Source organism: Triturus cristatus, chromosome 12 (assembly GCF_964204655.1).
Source record: "Triturus cristatus chromosome 12, aTriCri1.1, whole genome shotgun sequence".
Lineage (NCBI taxonomy): Eukaryota > Metazoa > Chordata > Amphibia > Caudata > Salamandridae > Triturus > Triturus cristatus.
The window spans coordinates 80,805,665-80,822,772 of NC_140595.1; the positions used below are offsets into that span (position 1 = coordinate 80,805,665).

Sequence of the window (17,108 nt, forward strand, 5' to 3'; positions counted from 1 at the left end):
ATGCTGGTCGTATTGTCAGTACGGACCAGCACTGAGGAACCTGCTATCCTTGGAAGGAAAGCCTGAAGGGACAAAAATATGTCCCGAAGCTCCAAACGGTTGATGTGTTGCTGTTTCTGTATCAGAGACCACTTTCCCTGGATTTGTAAATCCTTCAGATGACCTCCCCATCCTTCCATGGAAGCATCTGTTGTCAATACGAAGTCTGGGATGTTTTGCAGAAAGGTGAGACCTTGGGCAAGATTTGCCGTTTGGAACCACCAGCGGAGTGCGTCTATCATCCGCGTAGTTATTTGAACAACATCCTCGAAAGAACCCAATGCTTGTAGCCATTGTTTCTGTAACTCCTCTTAAAGAGGTCTCATTTTTAGCTGTGCTAAAGGGATCAAGTTGATTGCTGGAGAGCACATCCCCAGGAGTGATTTGAATGTTCGGACAGAAACTGACTTTCTTTTTTAAATGGTTGTCGCAAGATTTTTTCAGCCGCATTTGACGGTCTTGAGACAAGAATGCTTTGCACTGGACAGTGTCCAGATATGCGCATAGGAATAAGATTTTTTGAGTTGGCTGCATATTCGATTTGCCCTTGTTCAAAGTGAGCCCCAGCGAATTGAACAGATGGAGACAAGTTGTTGTGGCAAAATTGGCTTCCTGCTCCGACGGAGCTTTGAGCAGGCAATCGTCGTGGTATGGGAAAACTTGGATCCCCCGGGATCGTTGAGTCACTGCTACTGGTGGCAGGCACTTGGTGAAAATCCGTGGCGCTGATTTTAGGCCAAACGGGAGCACCTTGAATTGATAGTGGGTGCCAGCCACTGTGAATCGTAGATATTTTCGATGTTTTGGATGGAATGGGATATGAAAGTATGCATCTCCCATGTCCAGAGAAGTCCTGAAATCCCCTTTGTTTGTTTAAACATCCCAGAATATCGGAAAGTGTTACCATCTGAAATGTTTGCTTTTTGAGAAACTTGTTGAGTTTGTGGGGATCCAGAATCGGTGGCCATTCTCCTGACTTCTTTATGATTAGGAAGAAACGAGAATAGAAACCTGTTCCTTTCTGTTTTGATGGTACTTCTTCTATTGCTTCCTTGAGAAGCATGATCAAGACTTCTTTGCGCAATAAGTGAAGACGAGGGGGAGGGGGACCCGTGGGCGGAGTAGTAGGTGGTTTCTGGACGAATTCCAGTGTGACCTTTGGTGACTAGGTCCAGTACCCAGCGGTCTGAAGTGATCTTGTGCCACCGCTGTGCATAAGCATACATTTTCACACCCACGGGTAGGGAGGTTTTATTGACTGGCACCCTGCGAAGCTCATTGCCTCCTGTCAGAATCACGGTGTTGTTGCTGTGTCCGCTTCCGGCCACCCTTGCGAGAGAAACCAGCCGATGACTGACGGTAAGACGATTGGTTGTACGACTTGCATTATTGAGGTTGGTATTGACGATACTGTTGACTCGACTGATAGCCGCCCCGGTATGTAGTGAAACCTCGCCCTCTGACTCCTCTGAAGGGAATACATCTATATTGTAGAGCACCCAAACATTTTGCGGTGTCTGTATCGTTCTTGATTGCCAAAAGAGCGTCATCAATATGTTTACCGAACAGTGAATCCCCATTATAAGCCATGTCCAGGATCTTCGTCTGAACTTCGGGTCTAAAGGTAGTCGCTTTAAGCCAACCCTGGCGTCGCAAAACTGCTGCCCCATCTAAATGCCGAAAGCTTGTGCTGGCAATGTCCAGCGCACAGTCAATGGTTTCGGAAGCAGCTCGCTCACCCTCTAATAAAATCTTCCGGGCATCCTCTCTTTGATCCTCTGGGATAAGATCTATTAATCCCGCTATATCGGACCACATTTGGCGATCATAACGGCCAATGATCGCCAAGGCATTGGCAGCCCTAATTGATGCTGCCGCCATGGAAGAGAATTTCTTCCCCAAAAGGTCCATAGGACGTCCCTCTTTGTCCGGAGGAGTGGTAATGGGTGTTGCACGGCTTTTTAAACGCCGCTGTGCAGCCTGAGATGACCGAATCTGGCCTTGGGTGACCTATGAGACAAGGTGGACTGTTTTCTGGAGCGCAGTATTTTTTCTCAATACAAGGTAGCACAGCTGTTATGGATGCTGGCGTTTTCATGATTTTCACGCCCTCTTGCCAGATATAATCAATGATTGGGATAGAACGAATGATCTTTCTAGTGTCCTCCTTGAAGTCACGTAGGAGACAGTCTGTTTGACCGTAATAGGGAGCTGGAATCTAGTGGCTGCTCTTTGCATCAAATTATGAAATCCTCCGATGTCTTCAGGAGGAGAATCGGAGGGTAAATGCGGAGGCGGAGATGGTGTTTCAATGATCTAATCGTCCCAGGGATTTGGAACATTTGCCTGGTTAGGTAATTCGCCTTCCTCAACTTCTTCATCCTAGGAGGAAGCGTCTTTGTGTACAGTGTCAGGTGGACCTTGTGCAGGAGCCGGAGTACTAGGTAGAGTAGGCTCTGGTACTGGAACAGGAACCTCTACCTGCGGAAGTGGGAATCTTCGTCGACTGTATCCTCGTCGACTGGTTTCGACGATGGTCTCGTCGTAATAGTAATCCTCGTCGACGAGATAGGAGATGTAATAGCTGTCGTCTAAATAGTCGCCGTCGACAATGTAGTAAAAGTCGTCGTCAACACAGTTTTTTTTTTTTGTGCTTTTTACTCACAGATTATGAAGATGATCGTGGTCGGTCTGTGGAGTAGAAGGCAGAGATGAAGTTGGCTCAGAGGAGTGTTTAGAACTCCCCACTTTGTGAAGAGATTTTTCCTGGGAAGTTTTCAGATGTTTTCTTCCCTCACCTGTGGAGCCTTCTTGAGACCTAGCCCTCTTGCTAGATGTGGAAGCTTGGTCCTCTTCCTCAGCCGAAGAAGGACGTTCTTTAGACTTGAGCCATAAAAGTAATCTTGCCTCTCTGCCCCTCAGTCTTTCTGGGAAAGGTACGGCAGATTTTACAGTCTTTAGCCTCGTGTGGGGTAGAGGCAATGAAAACAATCTTTATGAAGATCATCAACATGGACCCTCTTCTTCCCACAGGTCCTGCAGGAGCGGAAGAGGCTCTTCTTGTCAGGCATACTTGCTTGAAGTGCTGAAGAGAAGAAAACGGAGTAGCACTCAGGGAGGCTCCCTTCCACATGACGTGCGGTGAAAATCTGAGGAGAACTGCTTCTGTTGGGAGTGTTCTAGAGGGTGCTGATTGGTTGGAGCTGTCTTTTGGTCCTTTTCATGTAAGGACGTGGATAGGCTACTAAGATATAGCTTGTTTAGCCTATTTTGGCCTATTTATTACTTATGGCATTACTTTTGTATTTTACCGTGGGACTCCCATCTCGGCGACGGGGAATGATTCAAGCATGTGAATCTATGAAAGATACCCCAATACTGGATAACTCTGATTTGGATTCTCCCTCTGATCACTCCCAAATTCTGGTTAGATGCCTTTGCCACTTTTTGCCAGACAACATTGGATGCAAAGGTCAGCAAGATGACCACTTGTGTGTCATCTGCTTGGTTTTGAAAACTTACCCCATGTCGTACGGAGTTGGTGTATGGGCCAAATGTGATTATTACTCCTCACCAGATAGCACTAATCAATTCAAATGGCTTAGAGACGTCTCGCCAGCTGGAGTTGTCAGCACTTACCAATGTTCCACACTAGAATACGCTCAGTGAGTTGCAACTGTTAGTCCTAAAAATAAACATAAGCATGTGACAATTGGTAAGTAAATGAACATTCTTATGTTAACAGGAAAATGCACACCTGATCTTATACTGATTTATGGCACGAGGCATTTGGTGACTGCGGGCCCCTGTGAGAACAAGGGGCGTCTAGAGTTTTGTTAGTTGAAGCCACTGGTCACGCCAGAGTTGGCACTGGATGAGGTGGGATGCGCTAAATCCTACCTTCACTAACATTAATTCTCTAAGTATCCAACTGCTCGCCGGATTTGAAGCCCATATAATTCTCTTTGCACTGTGTGACCCATTCCTCTGAGAGTTGGCGTATTTGAAGGAGCGGCTGTTTTGGCCAGTAGCGATACAAGGTATGTGCCAAATAATTTGTTTAACTCTAATCCAATTTCTGAACTATCCGCTATGTCCAGGGTCCCTAGAATGATGTGGTGGGGAGGACCAAATTATGCGTCAGCGCTGACTAAACTATGCAGCAAGAAAAAGCACATTACGCTGCAAAATGCTGCACAATTTGGGATACTATTACTTTGTTCTTTTGTACTTTTACGCATGGAAATACTGGGCAAAGATTTCCCATCCTTAGTACCTGTTTAACAACTAAATAAATACTGGGAAAGGGAACAAAAGGATGACCAGTAACCTTAACAAAAGGGGGCCTTCCATTACGAGTGAACCCATATCATTGCGTATTTAGTATCTTTTGTTCTGTTTGATCTAGAAACGGGAGACAGCGTTTACAACGCTGGTAATACCACGCGGGTAGATCACAACACGGACGTTATATCGTCCGCGTTGTTACCACGCATGGCATTACATCGCAAGTCCTTTCAACGACTTGCGCTAGATGGCGCGCAACACCAGAGAATGTGTTGGATTTTAAATCCAACACCTTCCCTGCTGTTGTGCTAACTGGAGTAGGAATAGTAATTTAATTTATACTATTCCTAAATCCAGCACGCCATCTAGCGCAAGTCATTAAAACGACTTGCAATGTAATGCCATGCCTGGTAATAACGCGGACGATGTAACGTCCGCGTTGTTACCTATTGCGTGGTATTTGCTTGCGGTGTAACATCACATATTCGCTAGAAACATCTATTTCTTTATTCCCTTAAATCTGCAAATTATGCTGGAGATGATGGATTATGTGGCAAATCCATGGTTATGCAAAAATAGGTGCGGCATTGCACAGTTCCAGTGACCTGGCTATGACGAAACACCTCACAAATGTTTTTGGCTCATGCAGTGCAAGTTTTGACCATCTCTCAAATAAAAATCAACCTACAACACATAAAGCTAAGACCCTTTATGTGTACACATGCAATGCGGATAGATTGACAGCGGAGCAGGATTCTCGTAGTGGTAAGAAATGACATTGAATAGTTGCTGAGCTGTTACATAACGGTCTTAACTATAAAGGTTTCTAAATAGTATCAACTATAACGTCTCGTAGTTGTTTAATAACTACTAGGCCTCAATTGACTCTGCATTTACAGATATGAAGAAATGTGGATTTCTGTTCTAAACATTTCCTGACAACTACAAGCGGCGTGGTTGGACAACCTGACTTCAGAGGTGGTCTCGCAGGAATGAAACCCTGTTTCTACTTATTTTCCTAAAAACAAGTAGTTCGAAAATATACTAGTCTACAAAGTTAAAACACAGTCTAGGGAATTCTGCATTTCAAAACATCTTAAAAAGCAAATTCTTTGTATTGGAAATTCCACAGGCTTGCAATGTAAGTGTCAGTAGTAATTGTAGATTTCTGTATTCTTTGAAAGACTTTCGCAGAAAAGCATTCCGACATACCTCCGGCGCATCTCTCATTCCGAGGTATTTCATGGACTTAGGTTTCTAAAAAGAGCAGGAGGCAGATTCCTGAATGACCCACGCGGGCACTGGAATGCTTCTGGTGCTATTGCGATGAAATTGTCCCGGTTTGCCCTCAATTTTTTACCATTCTTGAGAATGTGAAAGAAGAATTTTCTCTAACTAGTACATACGCTAGAGGAATCCCTGCTATTATTCGATGGGCGTATAACATCTTACATTCTGAACAAGGTTCTCTAAGAGCTCTACTAAAACTGGAAATCTTTGACGAAGGATCCTCAAAATATGTCTTTTATCGAAACTTAGTGTTTGCACTGAAGTTGTCAGAATGTACAGTTGATCTGCTGAAAACCTGGACTCCGGTACATTTGAAACTCTTTTTAAAACACTAGACTCCAAGGATAAGCTAGGATCTTGATTTCCAGCACTGTACAAAATTGCAATGTTAAAAGGTATACGCTGAGCCAATTGAATTCAAGGGCAACAATATCTTAATTTCACTTTAAGACACGTCGCCCGGCGTTGCATGATTTTACTTCGGTTTGGGATCCTCCCTCTCAAATCTTTTACTTGTAAATGGACAAATAACAATAATGCCTGTAGCTTATGTGACCTCTGTAAAGGAGGAGTTCAAGATCTGATGCATATTTTGTTTGGTTGTCCTAATTCCACAGTAGTCGTTGCAAGAAAGCGATTTTTAAAATCAATTCAAACAAAGTATAATTCTACAAGTGTACAGAGTTTGATTTCCATTTTTTGTTGTTGTTTTTTTTGTTCAAAACCTTTATTCAGCAGATGACACACAGCGTTTTGCCTACATCCCCTTTGGGCCGGCAGTATATCCTAATGAGCAGAGGAATAGAGATGTACACAGCGGAGTGCCAACAGCCCAAAAGGGCCGACCGCGTAACAGTATATATGGGTTTTGCATGCGAGTAGAACAAAGATACTGTAGCCCAATAAGCAAAAATAACGACCAAATAACACATTACCAACTAGCCTCACGGTAAGAAAAACAGTCTGATAATGAAAATCTCAGAGCGAGCCAGGAAGTATCCGGGTCAGTAGAACTCAGTCTTAAATTCGGAATCGCTACCGTGCATTTCTCATCAGCATTATTATCAACTCTTTAAGTAACCCCCCTATCACATCAAAATCCTAGCCGGTCGCGCAAGTTCCCCAAATGTCCCAACACCCACGTAGCCGCTGCAGGCGACCCGGCACTGGAAGTCCATGAGAGCAGCGGGTAGTCTCGTCAACCCAGGATGTCAAAAAGAGTTCCCAGTCTCCTCATCCAGCAGTCAGTTCCCAGGGGCCCCCAAGATCGTCCGCATCCCCTCTGCACGTTATTGAGTCTCTTGTCTAATCGGGGAGGGGGGGGGTCGCCTCGTCTGGTATCAGCGGATTCAGCAATACGTATGTCTTCAAGGGGTCCCAGATGTCCCGGTGTCGGGAACCAGTCGGAAGGAGGTCAGAGTAAAGGGCAAGCTGATCTTGCCAAAGGATCGTCGTTTCTAGCCAATCTTTGAATTTAGGTGCCCTCCCCCTGCCCCATCTGCAGGCCACCCTCCACTTGGCAAGGAGGAAGCACAGGGAGGCAAATTTCCTATGCAGCAGTGGGAGTTTTTCCATATACCCCAAAATGCCCATCAGTGGAGTCGGCGGAAGCAAGGTATCTAGCCTTTTCCCTACTGCCTCAAAGACCTGTTCCCAGTATAGCTGAAGGGCCGGGCAGCCCAAGGCCAAGTGCAGCATATCGGCACAATCTGTCCGGCATCTATCACATCTAGCGTCCTCCCGCAGACCAAATCTGTGCAGTCTAGCAGGGGTGCAATAGTATCGTTGCAGGAATTTGAAATGCGTGATGCGCAACCTGCCACTAGCAGACACCTTCTCAGTTTGTGTACAGCAGTAGAGCCATTCCCGGTCCGTGATGTCCCGTCCCAGTTCGCCAGCCCATTTAGCTCGAGCAGGGTTATGTGAGGTGCCAAGTTCGACATATACAGACCGGTAGAGAGTGGACACCGAGTGGGATGCAGTTTTCGCTCCCAGCAGGGCATGCAACTGAGGGAGCATTGGCGGTTCATGCGGGTAGTCCGGCGTACAGGCCCGTATCCCCTCCCGCAGACGGGCATAAATGAATGTCTCCATCCCAGTCGGGGGGGGGGGGGCTCAGCACACAGCTGCTGGAGGGTAGCGAACCTCCCATCTTTGTATATATCTCCCCACGTGTAGGTCCCCCGCAGTCGCTGGAATTGTTTAAAAATACCTTCTGTAAGATGGTCAGTTAGGGATGAAACTAGGCCTGGGCGTAGTTCGCGAAGTAGCACTTCGCGAAGCTACGCAAAGTGAAGTTCGCACTACGCGAGCTACGCGTAGCACTTCGCGAACTGCGTAGTACCTTGTTCGCACTGTGCCAGATGCCGTTTTCAATGATTGCACAGTGCGGACAAGCAACCGGCACTGTGCAATCATTGATAATTGCATCTTGCACAGTGCGAGCTGTAGTTTTCTGCTGCTCGAGTAGATTTTTACTCGAGCTTTAGCTTTCTCAACGCGAACTGGTAGTTTCTCATCGCGAGCGGTCGCGAGCATACGCGACCACTCGCAATGAGAAACCTGACCTCCTCGCGTTGGGAATCTCGCCGGGAGGTTTATTTTCCATGCTCGCGATCGCCAACTTACAGTTGCTGATCGCGAACAAGGAAAAAGTCTCGCCGGGATGTCATTTTGCTTGCTCGCGGTCGCCAACTTGACGTTGAGGACCGCGAGCAAGCAAAAAATGACCGCAGCACTACGCAACACTACGCTACGCGTGTTCGCACTGTGCTACGTGCAGTTCGCGTAGTGCGAAGTAGCGCGAACTTCGCAAACTACGCGAGCGTAGCGTAGTACTTTGCCCAGGCTTAGATGAAACGCCAATGGCAGGCGGGGGGAGTAGATCATTGGGGCTTGCAATTTGCGCGCAATCCAATTCCATGCTCGCACCGTGCAGTCTACAGTTTTCGGATCTCGTTCGCGCCACACCGATTGAAGTAAGAGCGCCCCCTCCAGAGGGACGGGCTCCACCAGCCAGTGCTCCGTAGCCACATGGGCCGTATATTTCGGGCCGTGAAACCAGTAGTGCGCATAATGCGCTTGTGCGCAGATGTAATAGAGTTCAAAGTTGGGGAGCTCAAGTCCCCCCCATCGCATAGAGACTGGCCAGCGTCTCCCAGCTAATCCGTGGTTGTTTGCCACCCCATATAAGGCGTAGGAGCTCCGTCCGCAATGTGAAGAAAAAAGTTCGGCCCGGGTGATAGGGGGATGTTCAGGAAATAGTAAAGAAACTTAGGCAACACAGTCATCTTAATCAGGGAGATTCTGTTGGCAGTGGACAATGGCAGATTCTGTTGGCAGTGGACAATGGCATAGCTTTCCACCTCGTTATTGAATCGCGTAATGCGTCAATGGCTTGACCATAATTACTGCGGATCAGTTCTCCCCGATACAGGGCGACATTCACTCCCAGGTACCGTACGGAAGAGTCGCACCATTCCAAGGGGAAGTCGACCGCAAAGGGGCGGCAGCCGGAGTGAGGGCCAGAATCTGTGATTTCGCCCAGTTAATGTGTATGCCAGAAAGGCCACCAAATCGCACAAATTCTCGGAGGAGTGGATTGAGGTTATTTATCGGGTCTTTTACGTATAGGGTAACATCGTTCGCATATAGTGAAATCGGAATGGTACGCAAGAGGCATCTCAGGGCCTTCCGCTGATGGTGCTGGTGCAACCTGGCCGCCAGTGGCTCCATCGCCAGGGCGAACAGCAGCGGCGATAATGGGCACCCCTGTCTAGTGCCCCGCGACAGAGATATCGCCCGAGACGTGTGACCGTTTATTTATTTAAGCAATTTATTGAGCGCGCAAATACCCTGGGGTGTCTCGGCGCTTTAGGGCTGGTTTAATTGGCAGAAAGAGAAGAGGATTTATTTACTGAAATAACCATGTTTTTATATTTTTTCGGAAAGATAACAATGTGGGAGAATTTTTGATGTGTAGAGGGAGTTTGTTCCAAAGTTTGGATGTAGCAACAATGAATCTTCTGTCTCCCCAGATGACTTTCTTGGTTCTAGGAACCATTAGCAGCTGATCAGAGCCAGATCGCAGGGTCCTATTTGGTCTGTAGAGGCATAGGTTATTTTTAAAAAATTCGGGACCTGAATTGTGAATCGCCTTGTAGGCTATACACAATGCTTTAAATTTAGTTCTGCTTTTAATGGGTAGCCAATGAAGTTGTCGAATGACTCCTGAGATGGACTTAAATTTAGGAGTGCCTGAGAGAATCCTTGCTGCGGCATTTTGTACCATCTGTAATTTTTGCAAAACTTTTTCCTGTGCATTAATGAGTAGACCGTTGCAATAGTTTATTTTTGTCATGACGAGAGTACTAATAAGTGTTTTGCCTGAATTGGGAGGGAGGAAGGGTAGGAGTTTCTTTATCATTCTTATTGTATAGAATGAAGAGGAGGTGACTGCATTAGCATGAGGCATGAATGATAGTTTATCATCCAACAAGATACCAAGGTTTTTAATCTTGGTGACCGGGACCGGAGGGGGCCCAAGTTCTTCTGGCCACCAAGAGGTAGACCAGCTGGGAAGAAGCTTTCCAAAAATCATCACTTCCGTTTTGTCGGAATTTAATTTCAGACCGTTATTTGTCATCCACATGCTGATGGTGGACATTCCTTTTTTAAAGTTATTCGCGACTGAGTTACCGTTCTCTTGTATTTCTAGTACGATCTGGGTGTCGTCCGCGTAGGATGTAAGCCGCAAGTCATAAGCTTTGATGGTTTTTGCAAGGTCAGCGACATATAGATTGAATAACGTGGGGCTTAATGAGGAGCTCTGAGGGACACCACATGGTTGGGAAAAAGCAGGGGAGAGAAAGCTGCCCCGCTTTACCTGTTGTGAGCGGTTGTTCAGAAAGGACGTTAATAGAGCCTTGGCTCTGTCCTTGATCCCTATGTCTGCGAGACGGTTAAATAAGATGGAATGGTCAACCGTGTCAAATGCTGCTGAAAGATCAAACAGCACCAAGACTGCGGTGCCTCCCTTGTCCATAGTTGTCCGTATTTCGTCAACTGTTTTAATGAGAGCTGTCTCTGTCCCATGTCCTTTTCTAAATCCAAATTGGGTGTCATCTAGGAATTTGTTGTTTTCGATGTAATCGGCCAGGTGGGTGTTCATCACCTTTTCTATGATTTTTGCGGGGAGAGGAAGACCTGCTATGGGTCTGTAATTATTACAGTCTGTGGGATTAAGATTATGTTTTTTGAGAAGAGGTCTGATTACTGTCTCTTTCCAGATGGAGGGATATATTCCTGTTGTGAACATAGAGTTGCAAATTGTAGCTAATTCAGGGCCTATAATTTCTGAAATTAGTTTTATTATGTTAGGTGGGCAAGGGTCATTGGGGGATCCGGATTTGGAAGTAGAGATAAGATCAATTATGTGTTCTGTTGTGATCTTTTTAAATTCTGGGAAGGAAGGGAGGCAGTCGTGGTTATTACTTTGTGATGATTCAAGATTGTGGGTGAAAGAGTCTGTGTTGGAAATAGTGGGTTGTGCTGAAAAATTAGAGTAGATATGCATGACCTTGTTTTGAAAACAACTAGCAAGGTTATCACAGAGGGTTTGAGAAGGTGTTATTAACGGGGGAATATCTGGTCCTGATAGTTTGGTAACCACTCTGTATAGATGTTTCAGAGTTCTGAGAGGATTCAATTTGATTAATGTAAAATTTACTTTTTTCCGTTACGAAGAGGTTTTTGTATTTGGATAATGCTTCCTTATACCGTGTTTTAATTATATTGTCGTAATTTCGGCGCCAGTGCAGTTCAAGATTTCTGCATTTCTGCCTTTCAGGTCTTAATTCCTCAGTAAACCAGGGAGCGGATGGTGTCTTTCTGTTTTTGGAGGTATTTTTTATTGGGACCAGAGTGTCAAATGCTGAGTGGAGCCACTGCGTGTAGCGCATGGCTGCTTGTTCGGGATCTTCTAGGAGGTTTTGATGAGTAGCTTTCAGGTATGATTTTGTCTTCAGGAGAAATACTGTTCCAAGCTTTGAAGTTGGCAGGCGAGAGGGGAATAACATGGTTGTGTATATTGTGTTCAATATTGATGTTAAAAAGGATCGCAGAGTGATCGGTCCATGTTAAGGGAAGAATATTCCCTAGAGAAATGTGTCTGTTGTTGGTAAATAATCCGTCTAGGGTATGTCCAGCTATATGCGTGGGCGTGTTTACGAGTTGAGAGAGTCCTATAGAGGCGAGTTCTGAGAGTAAAACAGATGTGTTTTCGTCGTTATTGGATTCAAGATGGAAATTGAAATCACCTAGAATGGTGAAATTGGCTTCTCCTGCAGAAGGCTCTGCTAGGAGAGATAGGGAAGAAAGAAAATCTGTCCGAGTTCCGGGGGGGCGATATAGTAGGATACCTTTAAATGTGTGTGATTTGGTCAGAAATATAGAGAAGGGAAATGCTTCGCAGCCTTTGATGGGGATGGAATCTATTTTAACTGTGTAATAGTTGCGATGAATAAGAGCTAAACCACCGCCTCTTTTGTTGTTTCTGACTAATCTTTTAACCGAGAAATCATCCGGGGTGGCGGTGGTAAAATCAGGCCCTGATGAAGGATCATCCCAAGTTTCAGTAAGAAATAAAAGGTCTAGATTGTGGTTTTCAAGGAAAGCGAGTATTTCGTATTTGTGCTTAGGTACGGAACGGACATTTATAAGTGCGGCAATAGCGGTGTGATTTTTTGTTACAATAGATGGGAGATTTTTAATGGAAGCAGGCGGTTCACTGAAGTTGAACGTGTGCTTACAGTTATTGCACGGTATTAAGATATGTGTTGGTAGAGTGGCAGATGTACTGCAGGGACATGAATGTGCATGCTTGGATATGGCCGCGATATCTAGGAAGTGTCTCCTAGTATAGGTATAAGAGATAGATGGCGTAACTAGGGTATGTAGGTCAGGGGGTGAGGCCCTCGGCGCGGTCCAGGCGCGGACGGGCGCAGACGGGCTTGCCTTTGACACGTCGGCGGCGCGTCCGCTGCGTGCGGCCGCTGCGTTGCGCTTGGCATCTGGCTTTTAACTACCGTTGATCTGCACACGGGCCACTGGGTCAGTATAAAGCAGTTTGATCAAGGCGGAGAAGCCAACCGGGAACCCCATACAGCGAAGTACCGCGTGCAGGTAGTCCCACTCCACCGAGTCGAATGCCTTGGTGGCATCTAAAAAGATAGCCGCTAGCGGCAGTTGTGGGGCCACCTGTTGGATGATCGAGAACAGGGTACGCAGGTTGTGGGATGTGGAACGCCCGAGAATAAATCCCGCCTGATCAGGCAGGATTAGTTTATCCATCAGGAGGTTTAGCCGGTTAGCTATCGTCTTAGTGAGAATTTTACTATCCACGTTAATGAGGGACAGTGGCCGGTAAGAGTCGCACTTGTTAGCCGGCTTTCCTGGTTTCAGAATGGACAGGATAAGGGCCTCTCTCATTGTGGGCGGCAGTGTCTGTGTCTCCTGCGCCTCTGCATACACCTCCCGAAGAATGGGGGCCAGCTGGTCTATGAACAGCTTGTAAAAGTCGCTCGGCAGCCCATACGGTCCCGGCGCCTTACCAGACCGCAGCTGGAGAATCGCCTCTCTAAGTTCCTCATTCGTAAAGGGGACACATAGGAACTCTCTCTGAGTGTCTTCCAGGTATCCTAGCGTGATTTCTCCAAAAAACTGCGGGAAATCCGCCGCATTGATCCCCTTTGAGCAGTAGAGCTCCGCATAGAAGTCAGTGAAGGTCTGCAGTATCTGAGCACCATCTTTCTGGCACTTACCTTCTCCGTCCTCCACCTCTAGTATGTAGTTAGCATGTCGAGGCAGTCCGATGTCCTGCGACAAGGCTTTCCCGGGCCTCCCCCCCCCCCCCCCCCTCTCCGTAGCGCCGCGCCTGGGCGTATTTCCCTCTAAACTTCACCTCTCTGTCCGCCGTATCCGTGTATTCAGTCAATAGCTCCCTCATCTTGGCCCTGCCCTCCATTTCCCCCTCGCCACATATCTGCCTCAAGATCTTTGAGTGCCTCCTCAAGCAGGCGTAGCCTTCTGCGAATGTCGCGCAGCACTCCAAAACTTATGGCCATGCATACCCCTCGTATGGTGACTTTAAATGCCTCCCATAGTGTGCCCACATGTTCAACCGTTCCCCTATTCCGTTAAAAGAAATCTGCGATTGCCTCCCCCAGTTCGGTTCGAAATACCTCATCAAGCAGCGCCTCCGGGACAAGTCTCCAGCATCTAGGACTGGCACTCAAAGTCGGGACGTCGACCGCCAGGCACACCGGGGCATGGTCAGACAGGGTTCGGGCCAGGTGAGTCACACTCCATACCCAGGAGCACACCCCCCTGGACCCAAGCCAGTAGTCCAGTCTCGACCAAGACTCATATATTGTTGAATGAAATGTCCCTTCCCGCTTCCCTGAATGCCCTCCACAAGTCCACTAGCCCGCCGCCCTCCAATAATCCCCTTAATGCGTCCTGGCTTCTCGTGCAGTGATGAGGCAGGTGCGAAGAGCGATCCATTACCGGGTCGCAGACCGTGTTGAAGTCACCCGCCCAGAGTATGTGAGTGGCTCCTACTGCAAGTATCTGCCCCCATAGTACATTCAAGGTGTCCGGGTTGTCGATGTTGGGACCATAATAGCTGACCATAACCACCGACTGCGCGCCCAGGGCGCCCCACATCATGCAGAACCTGCCCTCCCCATCGCTCCGCGCACCAGCGCATCTAAAGGGGGTCCCTCTCTTAGCCAAAATTGCCGTACCTCGCGCGTATGTAGAGTAAGCAGAAAATACCCTATCTGAAGCCCATCTGCTACCAAAGGTGGGGGAACTTCTAGGGTCAGTGTGAGTTTCCTGTAATGCCACTATGCTGATGTCGTGTCGGTCAAGATAAGAAATTATCTGCCGTTTCTTCCTGGGATCCCTTAACCCCCTTACATTCCATGATAAAAGGCTATTCCGTCGATCTCCCTCCATCGTTGTGTAGCAGTGTCCAAGAGGAGCGCTAGTGTTAACTCAGTACATGGTGCATCAGTCACTAGAGTTGTGCAGTATGTTGTCGCACTAGTCGCTATAATGCAGTGTAGCGGCGCTTTAAAAGTGTGTCCAAGTCTATCTCTACCTCCTCCCGCTCTCTGTTCTCCGTGAAGCCCTCCCGCATCCCTCCCCCCCCTCCCCTCCCACATCGGTGCCCCAAATGCGCCGGTATCCCAAAACCCTCCCTCCTCTCCCCCCTCCCATAACATTAATCAAAGACAAACAATAGAATGCAAACAAAATAAGAGCGGTCCAATCACTAGACCTTATCTAACCCTTAACCTTTGAGTGCAGGGGACCTCCCTCAGTGGTGCGCTAGAGTGCCTCTTAGACCCCCGTGGGCCACCATGTAGTAGGACTCTCTGCCTCCCCCCCCCAGTTAAGCTGGTATGGAGGAAGGTTAGAGTCGAGGGTGCCCTCCCCAATGAATCAGACCTCTTCAAGCCCAGTGCAGGCCAACAGACAGGCTACTTTGACATAAACTTGATCAGCGCAGCCCATACTGCTCCAGGGGGCCCCTCCGTTCAACATCACCGCATCCTCGGTACCGGGGCGCGTGGTCTTTTTTTTTTTTTAATTTTTTTTTTTTTTCTTTTCTGGTCAAAAGGGAGCTTGGACTGGTGTGCCTCCGCCTTTCCCATGACGATATTCTCTCAGTCTTCACGCACAATAATGGGCCTCAGTCCTCGTTTGCTCAGTTATCTCCCCGCACCGGCTCTACAGAGCCCTGTCCCAGATGCCAGCCGCCCACCACCGCTCTGGCTGTCTATATGAGCTGCGTCCCCGCGATATGTTCTCAGTTAGTGGAGAGTCTGGTTCCGATGTCGTGTCGTTTCCTCCTCTACCTTCAGTGGGGGGTGCGGATATGTCACACAGTACCAGCAGCCGTTGGTAAATGTCTCGCTTACCGTCCCTTAACCGTGTGGTTCCGCCTGCTGATCAGCCAGCACTCCCGGTAGGTCCAAGGTGGCATCCTCTCATGCAGCAGGCTCCCCTCAACCAGCATACAGATCTAGGCCCAGCAGCACAACGCGGGCCCACAAGGGGTCCCACTCGCTGGATCTGCTACGCGCATTGTTCCCCCGCCATGTGCGCTGAGCCCGCACGTTGATTTGAGCCTTATGAGGGTTACAGTTTGCACGCCTGTGTCCTTAGGCTTGTCGATCTTGCGTTCAGGGGGTACGGATGTGCGGCTACGCCGCCCCACGCATTGCTAGAACCTCCCCAGTACCTTCAAAGCTTGTTGTCTGTTGCCCGGTGGCCAGGCAGCGCCGCCTCGCCTTGGTCTCCGCTATTATTCAGGGCGGACCTGCTCCAATCTCCGTATTCCTGATTCCCAAGTCACTGCACGGGGCATTCAGCGCTGCGCCGTCCCTCCAGGCCAGCCCCGTCCTATGCCGGATCCCAGCCGCGTCCTTGGGAAGCCCCCTCTCCCTCGCTTGCCGGATCCGCGTCCTTTAGTGCCCCGAGCAGCCACAGTGAACCCCGACAATCTAGGGTGCCATCCCAGGAAGTTCGTCAATCGCGGGGGGCCCTCCAGCATTACTCCGCCAGGCGCCCATCATCTCCTTTACGCTTCATCGAAGGGCGCCTCTTCCGCGAGCGACGCAATATCCAAATTTCGCCGGCAGGCCTACAGCCGCATGGCCGCACCGGTTCTCCAGTTGCTCATGCAGCCGTAGTGGTCGTCCGCCGAAGCGGTACACTCCTCCCCCGAGACAGGTCCGGGTCCGATATTTCCTCAATAAACTGACTTAGCGCCACCAATCTTTCAGCGAGTCTTCTTTCGCCCTAGGAGTCCACTTTGTCATGCAGTGCACTTGTGGGCGAGGGGTCTGTACGCGGATTATTGGCGGATATCAGGGTCGGGCGTCCAGAGCCTCACATCCGTGCGGCCATCTTGGTTCGGCGCCACCTAGCGCCCCCCTTTGATTTCCATTCTTAAATCCCCTCCCCATGAATTTGTATGTTATAATCTATTTACATTTTTAAAACCTTTTTTAAACTTGTATTAGGATAAGCGTTCACAATTTTACTAATTATAAATGCAATTTTATTGATCTATCATTCTATTTGTTGTTCTCAGTAGAGAACTAAATCAAATAAATAAATACATTTGAAAGGAGAAGGAAGCGCATCTTTTCTAGGGGTGGGCGGAATTTGCGGAATTAACCTTCGCAAATTATCGCGAGAATGTTTAAAATTATCGCAAACAAGCAGAAATATCGCGAAGATGCGGAAGTTTTTTTCCGGCATGTTCGCGAGATTTTCTGCATGGTTGCGGGTCGCCAACTTACCCATGTGGTTGCTTGCGGGCGCGGCCATCTTGTTTTGAGTTGTTCTCGCGGTGCATGATCGCGAGAAGAAAGACGTGATCGCGCGACGCATGACGTCACTGCGGGCGCGAACTGTTG

General features: G+C 48.1%; 1 protein-coding gene across 3 annotated transcripts in view; it reads left to right on the forward strand.

Moving 5' to 3' along the window:
- Positions 1-17,108, forward strand: part of LOC146772630 (methanethiol oxidase-like) — a 201,531-nt gene that overhangs the window by 67,962 nt on the left and 116,461 nt on the right. The gene's annotated exons all lie outside the window — the stretch shown is intronic.